The sequence below is a fragment of the Equus przewalskii genome, chromosome 3, assembly GCF_037783145.1.
Source record: "Equus przewalskii isolate Varuska chromosome 3, EquPr2, whole genome shotgun sequence".
Lineage (NCBI taxonomy): Eukaryota > Metazoa > Chordata > Mammalia > Perissodactyla > Equidae > Equus > Equus przewalskii.
Genome location: NC_091833.1, coordinates 27527532 through 27541629, shown reverse-complemented (window position 1 = coordinate 27541629; position 14098 = coordinate 27527532). Strand labels below are relative to the sequence as shown.

The window sequence follows — 14098 nt, the reverse complement described above, 5'->3', positions numbered from 1 at the left end:
TTTTCAGGTCACGCAACTCACAGCCAGCCTCATGGCATTCAGCTCTGATTAAGAACGTGAGCTCCTTGAGGGCAGACCAGTGAGAGATGTCTTGACCCTCCTGTTGGACCTGGGCTTGATACCTGGTACAAGGCAGGCATTCAAGAAATGGCTGTCCCTGGATTGAATGGAGTGAACCAGAGAATAGATGAATCAGCCTCAGCACCATCCCTCATTATCTGGGTGATCTTGGTCCAGTTTTTTAAACTCTCTATGCCTCAGTTTCTCCAACCACAGGACTTGGATAATAGTAGTGCCATGATCTTGGGTTCTTCAGACTTTATTATCAATGGGTAGCATATGGATGGATGGATGGATGGATGGTTAAGTGGGTAGATGGATAGTCCTGTTGGTAAATGAGTGGATTAACATACAAATAGGTTATTTCATAGATTCAGGTTATTACACAATTAATTAAGAGGTGTTCACCCATCACTGCCCAAAGCCACCACACTAAATAAAATGACCCAAACAAAAATGGTCCCTCAGAAAACAATCAAATAACGGTAACTTTTGCAGCCCTAGGGATAGCAAGAAGGCTCCCTCTGGGCACTCTTTTCAAGAAACAGTTTTCCCAAAAAGAAAAGGAAAGGAGAAGGGAGGAGAGGAGCGAGGAGAGAAGAGAACAAACAGGCACGCACACTCAGAGAAATGGCTTATAGCCGAACCCTCCCATCAATTCACCCGAAGCCTCTCGCCTCCGCCCCAGCCTCCCCAGGCCCGCCTGAGGTGCGATCTACAGGTCTGAGGTTTTGCCTTGCAGAGGGTGGTGAAGACAGGATCTTGAGCTCCCAGTCGCTCTGCTTTTAACTTAATCTGTCATCTCACTATCACTTCAGTGTGAAAGCGGGCTGGTGGCGAGATGCACAGAAGGAGCCGCCCCTGAATGCTTCTTCTCTAACCTGTTAGAGGTCGCCCCTCACCTGCCTCAGAGCTCTCACCTGTGCTAAAGGCCTAGCCTGCCCTGAAAACGCAGACTCTCCTGTTGGGGTGCTCTGTGGACCCCCGAGACTCCTTCGGCCCCTCCCTGGCTCCACCGTATCAGCTGAGTAATCTCCCTAAGCATTCTGACACACAGCTGCAAGAGATGAAAACTGTACTGTTGATAGATGAAACTTTGGATAAGATTACATGGTTTTGAATATCTTGATGACATATTTGTCTGAAAAGTCTTTTAGAGGACGGCCTAATATAAATGCGCGGAAATGTTTCTAATGACTAGCATTTGTCTACCGTCTTCGTTGGAGAAATTAGCATTCATGTGTCTCGGGATGTCATTTGCATTTGTATGTGGGGACCAACTTTTGAATAATCATTTCTTCCAGCCCAGAAGAGTTAACTATTTACTCTGAACACAGGCTGGCTTCCTGCACAGGCTCTCTGGCTGGGTCTGTGGTGTCCAGAAATAGGTAATGGTGTTCTAGGCATATATCCCACTGTTCCAGTACCACTGGACCCTTCTAAGCGGTCCTCGGATACCATTTGCCCTCACAAATATTTGCTTGGCTCCACTCTGCTCTGGCCTCACCCACCTAGCTGTTGTAATCACCTTCCTGTCCTAGCCAAGCTCAGCTCTTTCTACGAACTCCAGCCCCACTAGGTTGAAGTTCGAGACCTATCTGGTCACAAGTATCCTTGGGATTCCCCCCATAATAACACAGATTTCATTGGAAACCCATGGAAAGCAGCTGGTGTATGTAGATAGCATGGGTTCCATTCTCTTATGCGGTTTCTTAGAGGTCCTTTGGCTGAAGTCCAGGGTAATTTTCCTGGCCCAATTTTTGCATTAAGTAGAAGGAGAAGGAAAAGTCTGGATAAAGCTAAGCAGAGCTACAGGCTAACAAGGCTCTTATCTGCTCTGTGATGTCCAGGAAGAAAATTAACCTCTTTAGGCATCAGTTTTTTCATCCATAATTTTGGGGAGGTAATTCCACCAATCACCCAGAATTAAGAAGACAAGAGTTGGTCATGCCTGTGAAGTCCCAGGACTTGGCACCCTGTGGACACCCCATAAATGTCATTTTCCTGTCCTGACCCCTTAACATTGCCTAGTGTGTCATCAGCAACAGCATTGAAGCTCCCAAGGGCAACTTTTGCAAAGAGCAAAAAGTGATGTACTGGCTTCAAGATGTGGAGGGAACCTAAGTGCCCATTAGCTGATGACTGAATAAAGGAGATATGGTATACATGTACAATGGAATACTACTCAGCCATAAAAAAGGATAAAATCGTCCCATTCACAACATGGGGCCAACCTTGAGGGTATTATGTTAAGTAAAATAAGCCAGATAGAGAAAGACAATCTCTGTATGACTCCACTCATATGTGGAAATTAAACACATGGACAAAGAGAACAGATTAGTGGTCACCAGGGGAAAGGTGGGGGTGGGGGGCACAAAGGGTGAAGTGGTGGACCTACAACATGACTGACAAATAACAATGTACAACTAAAATTTCACAAGGTTGTAAACTATCATAATCTCAATAAAAACTAAAAAAAAAAAAATGATGTGCTGGCTTCGGGGTGAGATTCATTTGGGAGAGGTTCATGGAGGGCACTTTTATTTGGGGTAGCAAGACAGCTATGGGATACATTCACTGTGTGTGCTCTGGGTCGCCAGTAAAATTCTCCTGTGCATCTTATTCTCTGAGGTCTTACTCCGTGTTAGAAGTAACCCCCAGACTGTTCTGCCTGAGTGGCTTACTCTGAAAGCAGAAGGCCCGAGGTCAGGTGAGGTCCACAGTGTGGCTCTGCTCTGGGACCCAGTAGGCACTTCATAAATGCTTCGTAGATGAATTGGTGTGTGAGTTCAGGAGTCCTGACAGCACCATGCTGCCTCCTTCTAGAATGTGGAGCAGGAACATTGATGGTCTGTGTTCCAATCAGTAAAGTATCTTCAATAAGAAGAAGATGAACAGCAATCACAATATCTCTGGAGCCCTCACTCCAGGCCAGGCTTGGTGCTGAGCGCTTTATGGTGACGTCTAACTTCGACATACAACAGGCCCACAGCCATTAGCTGTCACCTCCCATCCCACAAGGAGCTTGGATGTGGAACAGAAGAGGAGGCTTAGAAACCCTAGGACTGTTAACCAAGGATGCCAACATCCAGGCACTTCCATCTGCTGTTCCTTCCACTCAGCATGCCTCTTCTCTGCTTCGTTTTGAAGCATGAATAGCTCATTTCTCGCATCACCCTCTCCTAGAAATCTCCCCAAATCTCCAGATTCCGGGGGGAGAGGCCAGTGCTCCCAAATATGGTTGGATTCAACTTTTTAGAATCTCCAAGAACTGGAAGATGAAAGATGATGATAACCCTACACGTAGTTAAAAATGGAAACAATATTAGATCGGAAGAGAATAAATGAAGTCCAACGAGATTCAGCTTTTCCCACAATAACGACTTTGACTTGTGTTTTAAATTGCTGTGAACAGAAATAAATATGTTTTGGGGGGTGAAGGAAACAGCTGCTTAGCTGATATCCTAAGTCCGTGCCCTGCCTGTGATGCAACTTGGCACAGGTCCTGGGGCATCCCGTGTTTCCGTCTATCACAGGACGTTATCCGCATTGTAATCGCAGATTTATTTGTCTGTCTATCCACCTGCCTTGAAACCTCCTGCAGAGTAGGCACTGGTGTCTGGCACAGGGTCTGACACAAAGAAAGTGCTTAATGAAAGTCTGTAGGACGAATGCATTTGTTTATAGAGAACGTCCTCTCGATTAGCTAATGTGTCCCAACCTGAAAATGACTGTTCTCGTAAACTGGGCTCTCTCTGTTTCTCTCTCTTTCTCTCAGGATGGCGCTGGCAAGGAGGGAGGGAGGACTGAAACCTGATTTGTCAAAATTTCTTGACTTCTTTCCATCTTCCTATCAGGCCCCGTGTGAACACCCCATCACCCTCTCTGCCGCCATGTCAACATCTCAAATGATGCTATCTAATGGCCCACATCTTGTGCCAGAGACAACGCCTGCTTCCAGAGAATCCCAGACCATGTCCCACCCTTTTAATGTCTGTGAAGGCAAGTTGGGAGAGGCAAAGCTATCTTCCTTGAAGCCTGGGTTGTTGTTTTTGTTTTTTTTTTAACACTACTCCTTGAGAACACTTTTATGTGTCTCTTGCCAAACCTGAAACTCAGTGTTGGAATTGTTGGTGATCCTCTGAAAAGCAGAGCATCAACTGGCACCATGGCCTGACCACTCCCAATAACACATTTCCCAAGCAGAAAAAAACTACACGTCGTCCTTGGTAGGAGCGGCTCCGGAGAATGGCACAGAATCTTCCAGCATCACTTTTCATTGCTATCTTGAAAGAAACACATTAACCTATGGATGTGGTTACTGTAGCCTCTGTTTTGACTGAGTTGATTAGTCAACTGGGACAGACACGTCGTTAAATGAATATACACATAATATATTCACATATAATTGTTATGTGTGTGCACTTTCCCCTTCCTTTTGTCACCAGCCACTTGTCTGAAATATCTACTGACTGTCTGCAAATCATGTGGTTCCTTAAGGCACTATCGTTTGAAACTTGGACTAATTAATTTGGATCATATAATTTATCAGTGAAAAGGATACAATGACAAAACTGGCACTGAGCGTTTGTTCCCAAAATGTAACTCTCTGGAGGATATTTAAGAGGAAACACAATGGAGGGTATTTCTTACCTTGAAATCATGAAATTTAGAGAGGGCGCTGGATTGTGAAGATAGGCGGGCAGTGAGGGGCTGCATATAAAGGCAGAGCTGACCACGGCAAAGGAGCTTTGTCCTGTGTATGAGCCACGTCTCCAAGAGCTCCATGGAAGCTTCTGGAACATTCACTGGTGGGGATCACTGCATCAGCAAAAAGGACTGGGAGTGTGTTAACAGCCTCTTTTCCCTCATTTAATTTTGTGCTGGGTGTCTTTTTGTTGTGCCCTCACTCCCTCCCGCCCAGATCCATTCTCCACCCTTCTGCACTCAGCTCTGTGCTCCGAAAGGCAGAGCTACATAGATGCAGGAATGGATGCCCCAGGCCCTCTGGCTTCCATTTGGGTCAGGCCTATGAGTAGCACTGGAGGGAGATCAGAGGCAGGGAAGGGACTATCTCTTGCCTCCCACCCCGTGGGATCACTGTGGCAGGGGTGGTGTCCCGCGGCTGAAGGGTACAGGTAGCATCAGGCTGTGCTGTCCACCCAACCAGCCCAACCCCCTCTCTCTCTCTGCTCTCGCTCTCTCTCTCTGGGTTTTCAAACCACTCCTCTTCCCTACCCACTGGAGCAACAGGAGGTGGTCCTGGCTCCCCGAAGTTGTAGCCCCAGGACACTATACTTGCCCTTAAGAATGTCCTACACCCTGTGCTCCTGGGCTTTGCAAACATTCCCCTCAATAAAAGTCTGCTCCCTCCAGTATTGACCAAAGGGATACAAGGTTTGTGGACCAAACAGCATCGCAATGGTTGTGCTTCTCCTGGGGTGCCCCGGCGGTCTACATGGAGTGGAGTCATCTTTGTCATCTTCCACTTCTCCCTTGGACCCCAGCAGGCCTCAGTACAGAAGGACATGAATGACCGTCACACTCTTCCTGGGAAGACTAAGCTGGGGTCATAAGTACCTCAACAGGGCCTCGCTCTTTTCCCCACCCCGTCCCACCGAGTCAGGACCCCAAGTCAGAGCTGAGTTGTGCAAAAAGGTAGAGCATTAAACCAAGCCCCAGAAGGCCTTGGGGCCAGGCCTGGCTTTGCTCTATCCCTACCCTGTGACGTTGGGTCATATCCATCCTTCCTCCTTGAGATCATCAGTCGAGTCGAGGTGACAGCCTGAGTCTACTCCTCATAAGGCTCTGAAAGGACAGGAAGGATATGTGAAGACAGTTTAAAACCTGTCGCGCATGCACTGGTGTACTGCGTGACTTATTTGTAACTTATTTGGTTAGTCTCACCGTAGCCTCCCCAGCTAGACTAGTTCTCCGGGTCAGGGATGGTAGCTTCTGCACAGCTTTTTGTTATTCTGGAAGATCTACTCCAGTGTCGTGCCCCTGAGAGCTCAGGCAATGACGGCTGAACAGCAGCTACTATTTGCCTTGTGATTTTCAAAGGAAGGCAAAAGACAGCCTCTGGGACCTCGAAGAGGCAGGAAAAGCGTTCTCACTCACACTTAAACACTGCAAGGTAGAGGCAGAGTTCCTTGGCCTCATTCTGGAATTGTATCACAATTCTGTAAAGTCAAATCATATTTAAATGGATAGTCCTAAAATAAATGAACCTAAGGGGAATGCATCAGGTACAGTAAGCTGACTACCTTAACTCCTTTGTTCTTGTCTGCATCTACTACAGAAGCTGGTAAAGCTTAAAAAAAAATCACCTTCCTAAATATTTTTGTAGTTGGGAATGGCCATGTGACTCAGTTCTCAAGAACAAGATATAACTATTCCAATGTACCATCAATTTCCCTTTTGTTTCTTTCCTGCTTGGAAGGCAGACCTGATGGCTGGAACTTCAGCAGCTATCTTGGGAAGATAAGGTGACAGCAAGAAGGAAAAGACAGAAGAATTGCAAAGATGGTGACCTTGATATTATTAAGCCACGGAACTAATGCGAGCAAACAACTACCTCCAGAATTGTGTGTGTGTGTGTGTGTGTGCGTGCATGTATGAGAGAGAGAGAACATTAACCCTGATTAGTTTAAGCCACTATTAAATAGTTATTCTGTTACTTGTAGCCAAAGGTGCTCCTATCTGACACAGTGAACAGTGTCAGTACAATAACTTTCTTTTCTCCAATACCCCATTGGCTTTACAAGTTGAAATCTGTGTATAATAAGACTTTATTTTTTAAGTGAGAGGACTCCATTGGATTAATTCAAACCTGATTCACCTCAACCCTGTCTAATGCCCATAACCCCTTTTCACCCTGTTCTCAGCAATTCCTGAAGCCCCTTGAGAGCAGATGCCATTTGGACGTTTAAATCCCTAGATAGGAACACCACATTTTTCATGTAACTGGCATTCGAGGAAAGACTGAGGCCTAAAGAAAATAAAAAGGCTGCAGAATGTCCAGAGAAGATATTAGCAGTTACTACAATTTATGGAGAGACTAACATATGCAAAGCACTTTTTAATCACTCTTTCAGACACGCCGGATCTCTATTAAGCAAGCATCTTTACCTCCATTTTACAGATGAAAACCCCAAAGCTTGGAGAGTTTTCATAATTTGGTCAAGATCCTGAGGCTTACGAATGACACAGAGAAAATGTGAACCCCAGCCCCCCCTCCACTATAGACGTCTTCCCGGCGAAACGAAGAACTCAGAATGTAGAAACCACCAGTAAGACTCTGTTTTTCTCGCTTTAGCATCTGAAGATGCTCGCCAACCGGGCCAGGTGCCGCCCTGCATTTCAGCAGACTCTGCATTAACCCTTCAAAGAGTTGGCTGTTCGATCCATGGAGACTGCAGAGGATGATGGTTTGGGGCTATTGAGAAAGTGGCCCTTTCCACTCTCTAATTTGCATGCTGGATGTCTATTGAAAGTTGCTATGGTGATCCGTTTGACCAGAAGTTTCCGCTGAATCATCCCAACGCGTATATAAAAACATAAATGTGGTTTGGGGACCCGGAGCCCTGCAGCCGGGGAGCTGTCTCCATTTTTCACTTGTGACTCACTCTGGTCGTGCGTAGGCCCAGCTGTGAGGAAGGCGAAACCTCTGCGGGCAGGTGTCACTCCCTGGAGAGGTTCTGCAGGGCGGGATGCGTTGACATCGCCCCCGGGGAACCTGAAGACTGAAGAAGGGGACATGGAAGTCCCCACACCTGGGTGATGCCTCGCTCCCCTGGGTGGTTCTGGAGCTGCCGGTCTTCTCAGTGAATGTCTCAGTTTGGAGACCCCTCAAAGCAGAGGCTGCAAGGGGCACTTGAGGGTTGAAGCAAGCAAGCAGAAGGCAGGATAGGGATTCTGAGACAGCAAGGAGGGACAGCTGATAGAAGAGTGTGCTGTCCAGGGGGCTGCTGCGGGCAGCCACCTACTTTAGGACCTGACTCTAAGAGAAATGGTGACAGGGCACAGTGAGGATGGAGGGGGGCACTTCGTGCAGAAGGACTCAGGTTCAAATCTTCTCTCTGCTCATTGCTGGACTGGCTGCAGGCCTCGGCGAGGTTCTGAACATTGACATTGACTTCTCTTTGCAGAGAAATACAGACAAGAACACCTCCTGCGGCTTTATGAAAAGAAATAATATGCCAGTGGAGACAACACAGAGCCCAGCCTGTGGTGTCTGCTCAGTCGGTTTTGTTTTCTTTCTTTCTCTCTTCACCAAAGAGATTCAACTGAATCATACTGCTCTTCTTGGCTGTGAACCAGGCATAGGAGCTTGTGGACAAATAGTTAATTTAAAAAATCTGTAGACAGATGATAGATAAACAGATAAAGATTTAAACGCAGCTCTCCAAAAATTGCCCTTTATTTTTTCTATTGAAGCAAATATTATTTGACATTTGATCTTCATTTGATATGTGGACTATATAATTAGACGAACGTGCATATGGATATCTTTATAGATAACCAAATGTAGATGCATGGAGAAAGAATTACCTAATTAGTCCTTTTTTTGCTACTTGGAGACATTTAAGGGATGCCCCTGGATGGAGAACGGGGAGTCGTTTGGAACAAGAAGGTGGAAGAGTTGTCAAAGGAAGAAATCCAGGGCCAGCTGTCAGAGTGCTTAAAGGAGACAGGTTGCAGTTCAAGTTGACGGCGATTTCTTAAAACTGTGTAACATGTTACATTAGCAAGAGTGCCGAAAGACAGATACAACTTTTCTAGAAAATACTTTGTCACATCAAAGCCCCAAAATGTCTATACCTTTTAGCCTGTCAATGAGCCAGGGTTCTCTAGAGACAGAACCATTAGAATATATATATGTATATAACCCACTGGATAATCCTGCTAATATATATATATTGCATATCTATAGAGAGAGAGATTTATTAGGAGAGACTGGCTCATGGAATTGTGGAGACTGCGAAGTCCCTCAATCTGACATCTGCAAGCTGGAGACCCAGGAAAACTGGCAATGTAATTCAGGCCGAGTCCGGAGACCTGAGAACCCAGGGACCGAGTGTGTTAATCCCAGTCTGAGGGCAGCAGATGAGATGAGCTGTCCCAGCTCACGTAGCAAGACAGAAAGAAAATGGGGGTGAATTCACCCTTCCTCTTCCTTTGTTCTACTCAGACCCTCAGTGGATTAGATGACAGCCACCCACACCGGGGAGGGCCGTCTGCTTTCCTGAGTCCAATTCAAATTCTAACCTCATCCTAAAACATCCTCGCAGACAGACCGAGAAAGAATGTGTGATCTGGTCACCTCATGGTCCACTTAAGGGGACACACAAAATTAACCATCACAGCCTAGGAGTCTCAATTTTTCATATTTATCTTAGGGAACTTATCAGATCTTCAGCAATTATGTACAAGGATAGAGATCAAAGCAGTAGGTATATTACCGAAAAATTAGAAAGGATTTTAATGTCCCAAAATAATCAAAGAAATTATTTTATAATCACATGATTAAATTGTATGTGGCCAGTAAAGAAATGTTTTCAAAGAGTGCTCAATGAACTGGCAAAGTTATGATGCTAGATTATGAACGAAAAGTCGCATATGACAGGTACTTTCAACCTGCTCCCAATTCCACTGAAAATATTTTTTAGTTATACATTTGCATATTTGTGTGTACAGTTATGTAGATATACTCACTACAAAAAAATGACTTAGAGGACAACGCTATGAACAACCACTGTTTCTGAGCAATTTTCACTTTATTCTTTCTCCTTTTTGTGTTCTCCAAAGTTTCTTTAATGAGCACAAAATTGTCACAATCAGAAAAGGAAGTGATACATATGATTTATAAAAATGCTAAAGAAGTCAAACTTTAGAATCCTGGCCATTTTTCTTTAGCATAATCTTTCTTCAAAATGCAGTTGGATTGCCCCCAAAAGGTGAGGGTCGGAGCAGAGCCATGGAGGGTCAGGAAAAGGTGTTTGGATGCATGACCTCTGGTCCCAAGGACAGAGTGGTGAGGAAGGCAGCGGGTGGATGTGGCAGACAGGGATTTGTGACCACGTTGAATGACAGCTTTCAGAGGACAGCGTGGAGGGTTGGTTAGTCCCCCTAGGGCTGGGGGGAGGAGGGGAGGGAGTGGCATGCTAGAGTGTCTGTTGTCACTTCAGACCTTTGGAGATGCATCTTTGAGCGTGAAAAGAGATGGAAAATTAGAAGCCCCCAACATCCTGACCTTAACATCTTTTCTATTTCTTCTCCTTTGATGGTGCCTCCATTTCCACATATCTTCCCTCTTCTCTGTGGCCCCCTGGCCTATGCCCTGCTGTAGGTTCGCCTTGCTCCCGGGCTCACGGGGCTGACTCTGGTCACACCAGGGTTTTATATGGGACAGCCACTGTGCCCTTTTCTTTCCAACATCTCATGTCCCTCAGTCACAAGGCCAGAGGGTTATGGAGAGAGAGTGGACTCAGTTACACCCACCAAAGAGATTTCTGAGGCCCACTAAACTGAGGATGTGTGCACAGGTCAAAAGATATCAGAATTATAGTCAGACCACCTGGATTAGAATCTACCTCTGCCCCCCTTACAAGCTGTGTGGGCTTGAATAGGTATCTTAACTTCTCTGAATTTCAATTTCTTGACCTATAACCAAAAGAGAATGATATCCAGCTTATAGGCTCATCGTGACAATGAAATGAGCCTATTAGCAGCAGTAATAATGAGAGCTATAATGGTTTTCTATTGCTGAATAACAAATGTCGCAAATTTAGCAGCTTAAAACAACACCCACCTATTATATGGCAGTTCTATAGGTGGGAAGTCTGAGTGGGGTTGGCTGGTCCTCTGTGGAGGGGCTTCTCCAAGGCCAAAATCAAGATGCCGGCCAGGTTGAGCTCCTACCTGGAGGTCCTGGGGGAGAATCTGCTTTCCAGCTCATTCACATTGTTGGCAGAATTCATTTCTCTGTGGCTGTGCGATTGGGGTCTCCATTTCCTTTGCCTGCCAGGTGAGGTCACTCTCAACTCCTGGAGAACCCCGCATTCCTCATCACATGCTCCCCTACGGCTTCAAGCCAGCACCTCAGGTCAAGTCCTTCTTGTGCTTTGAATCTCTCTGGCTTTCTCCTCTGCTCCCAGCTGAAGAGAACCCTCTGCTTTCAAAAGACCCCTGGAGGTTGGAGAAGATGCTGCATATAAACCGCTTAGAATGGTACCTGGTATCTAGCAGATGACCAGTCAAGGTTAAGTTTGGGGACAAATACAGTGCATGATACACAGAAGGTTCTAAATAGACTTTTATGCATAAGTGAGTAAGCGAATGAAGGCATGAATGAATGAGCAAACAAGAAAAAACTATCAGCAAAGATGTTAAGAGTTCCTATTTTGGAGGGCAGAGGCAATCAGCAAGGGACATCTCCAACAGCGAGGGGACGTTCTGATATGAATTCCATCCATCCACACGAAGCGAGGATTCAATTAATACAGCTACTAAATAAGGTTTCATCCCGCCGTGTGAGGGCACCTGGGGTGCATCATCTGAGCCTGGTTTCTCCGCTCAGAACTCATCCAGCTCCGAGGCCCCAGGAAGTCTTCCTGGCAATTAGAGTCAAAAGAGCAAAATTCTGTCTCTAAGCATTTTCCCCCTTAGTTTCAGATTTCTCTTGGGATCTTTGTGTTTCTCCAACACAGGCTCTGCGCTAGGCACCCAGCTCCCTTCCCCTCCCAGGACAGGCAAGGAGGTGGATGCCGCTGTGAATTCTGGATTCTGGCCAGAGGGAGTTTGATGCTTTTGCCCTTAAAAGCTCAAATGTTTGTAATCTTAATAGTCGTCTGAGCAGCATTGAATCATTACATCAAGCAGCTCTAATGCCTGTAAAACAGCCCAGGTACCAAAGAGAAACAGAACAAGGATGGAACCTGGTGTCTGATGGATGGATGCATGCCCGGTAAACTTACAAGCACCCCTGGCTTCCACACCTCCTCCAAAGGGTTTTTATAACTTCCTGAAAATGCTTTAGTATTGGGTTTTAATTAAACATTTAATATGCATCATGAAAATTTATTGATTCTGCCAGGGGGGAAAAAAAGATGAATCTTGTATTTGGACATCTCCAGCTAAGATGACTCGTATTTTCACGGGGGTTACTGATGGGGCCTCAGGTCGCACCCCTCCAAGTTTGAACAGCTCTGTGGGAGCTGAGGAGCATCCAAAACTGGAAAGTCACTGGCTCAGAGAAATTGTGTTAATTTCTGCTTCTCAGACTCAGTTTTCCGACTGAGGAGGTAGGGAGGTGCAAGCTGTTGAAATTAACCTGAAGCACTTAAAAACGGATCCCGTTTGTCATAGGCGCTCTTTCTCTGATCATCTGTTCCCCTTTCCTGTTAACATGACTACTGTAAAGTTCTGATCTTCGGAAAGAATGAGCCAAGGAGTCTTCAAATCCTTTGAGGAAATGGCTCTGTAAGTGGTAAGATCATATTACCTGCCTGACCCAGGATGGTTGGGAATCCCAGTAAGTTGATATTATTGACCAAAATTCTGGAAGAATGAGGAATCTGGTAAATCAAATATTCTCATTAACTGCGAACCTATTGCAAACTCTTTTGGATTCCAATTTTATTGTTAAAATGTCTTCTAAATTCACCTAAGTCTCATTTCCTGCCTTATTAAAGAGAAATCGGATAAAACTCTTTCTCTGGTGAGCGGCAGTTGGAAACTGCCCTTGGCTATGCTCAGCACCAATATTCATTGAACAAGACAACTATAGAGCTGTGGTTCTCAACTGGACGACTGTACCCCCTCCCAAGGGACTTTGGCAATGTCTGGAGATATTTTTGGTTGTCACAGCTAAGTAGGTGGGGAGGTTGCTACTGGTATCCAATGGGTGGATGCCAAGGAGGCATAAATATCCTACAACTCACAGGATAGCCTCAACCACAAAGAGTTATCTGACCCCAAATGCCAACAGTACTGAGGTGGAGAAATCCTGAGATAGAGGCAGAAGAGAGGCTGCAGTACAGCATAATATATTAGGTGTTCATCTAGAGGGAGAGATTAAAAACAGACAAAAAGTCTGTGATATGAAAATCTGGTAGGGACTCTGCCATCAACCAGCTGTGCGGCCTTGAGCAAGTTAATATATTAAATACACTGAATTCAATTTATTTACTCATTTCATCTGGCCAGCTTTGTGAAGAATGGCGTGTTCTAATCTAAGCAGAGGAAACAAAATAAGTGACACGTGCAAAGGCTCAATGCAGGAAAGAGCCAGTGCCCAAGGAAGGCCGGAGGGACTGGAAAATAATCAACAAGAGGGAAAGAGAAGCAGAACAGACCCTTCTGGATCTTCCAGAACTTGGTAAGGAGCTGAGCTTTTTATTCCAGGTGACTGTTGCAAACAGTAACAGGACCAAGCTCATACGCCATCTTATGAGACAGCCTCTTGTCCTCCTTGTTCACCATACAGGCTCTGAAGGTGTCTATTGGATGCGAGTCTTTGCTCCCTGCTGCTGTGGTGAGGAGACCTCATGGGAGGGAGTGGAAAACACCAGGAGCAAAGAGAACACTCAAAAGGCCACTGTGTGGTCCCACGAAAAGAAGATGGAAACAGTCAGGCAATTCCTCAAACAATTAAACATTGTATTATCAGATGACTCAGCAATTCCATTCTTGGGTATATACTCAAGAGAAGTGAAAACATATGTCTACACAACAACTTATACACAATTGCTCATAGCAGTATTATTCATAATGGCCAAAAGTGGAAACAACCTAAATGTCCATCAGCAGATGAATGGATAAACCAAATGTGGTATATCCATGCAATGGAATATTATTCAACCATAAAAAAGAATGAAGGACTGACACCTGCTACAACATGGATGAACTTTGAAAAGATGCTAAGTGAAAGAAGCCAGACACAAAGGACCACATTTTGTATGATTCTATTTTATATGAAATGTCCAGAATTGGCAAATCTATAGAGACAGAAAGTAGATTGGTGGTCACTGGAGCT

The 14098-nt window shown here is 45.3% G+C and overlaps 1 long non-coding RNA gene across 1 annotated transcript in view; it reads right to left on the bottom strand.

Annotated features, from left to right (window-relative positions):
- Positions 1–303: 303 nt before the first annotated feature.
- The window catches only part of LOC103552464 (uncharacterized), a 32777-nt gene continuing 18982 nt past the window's right edge, over positions 304–14098 (bottom strand). Inside the window, exons 3-5 of the long non-coding RNA XR_545261.2 lie at positions 5782–5868; positions 4714–4881; positions 304–3357 (exon numbers count right to left, since the gene is read on the bottom strand). This is a non-coding gene — a long non-coding RNA (uncharacterized lncRNA). The remainder of the gene's footprint in view (positions 3358–4713; positions 4882–5781; positions 5869–14098) is intronic.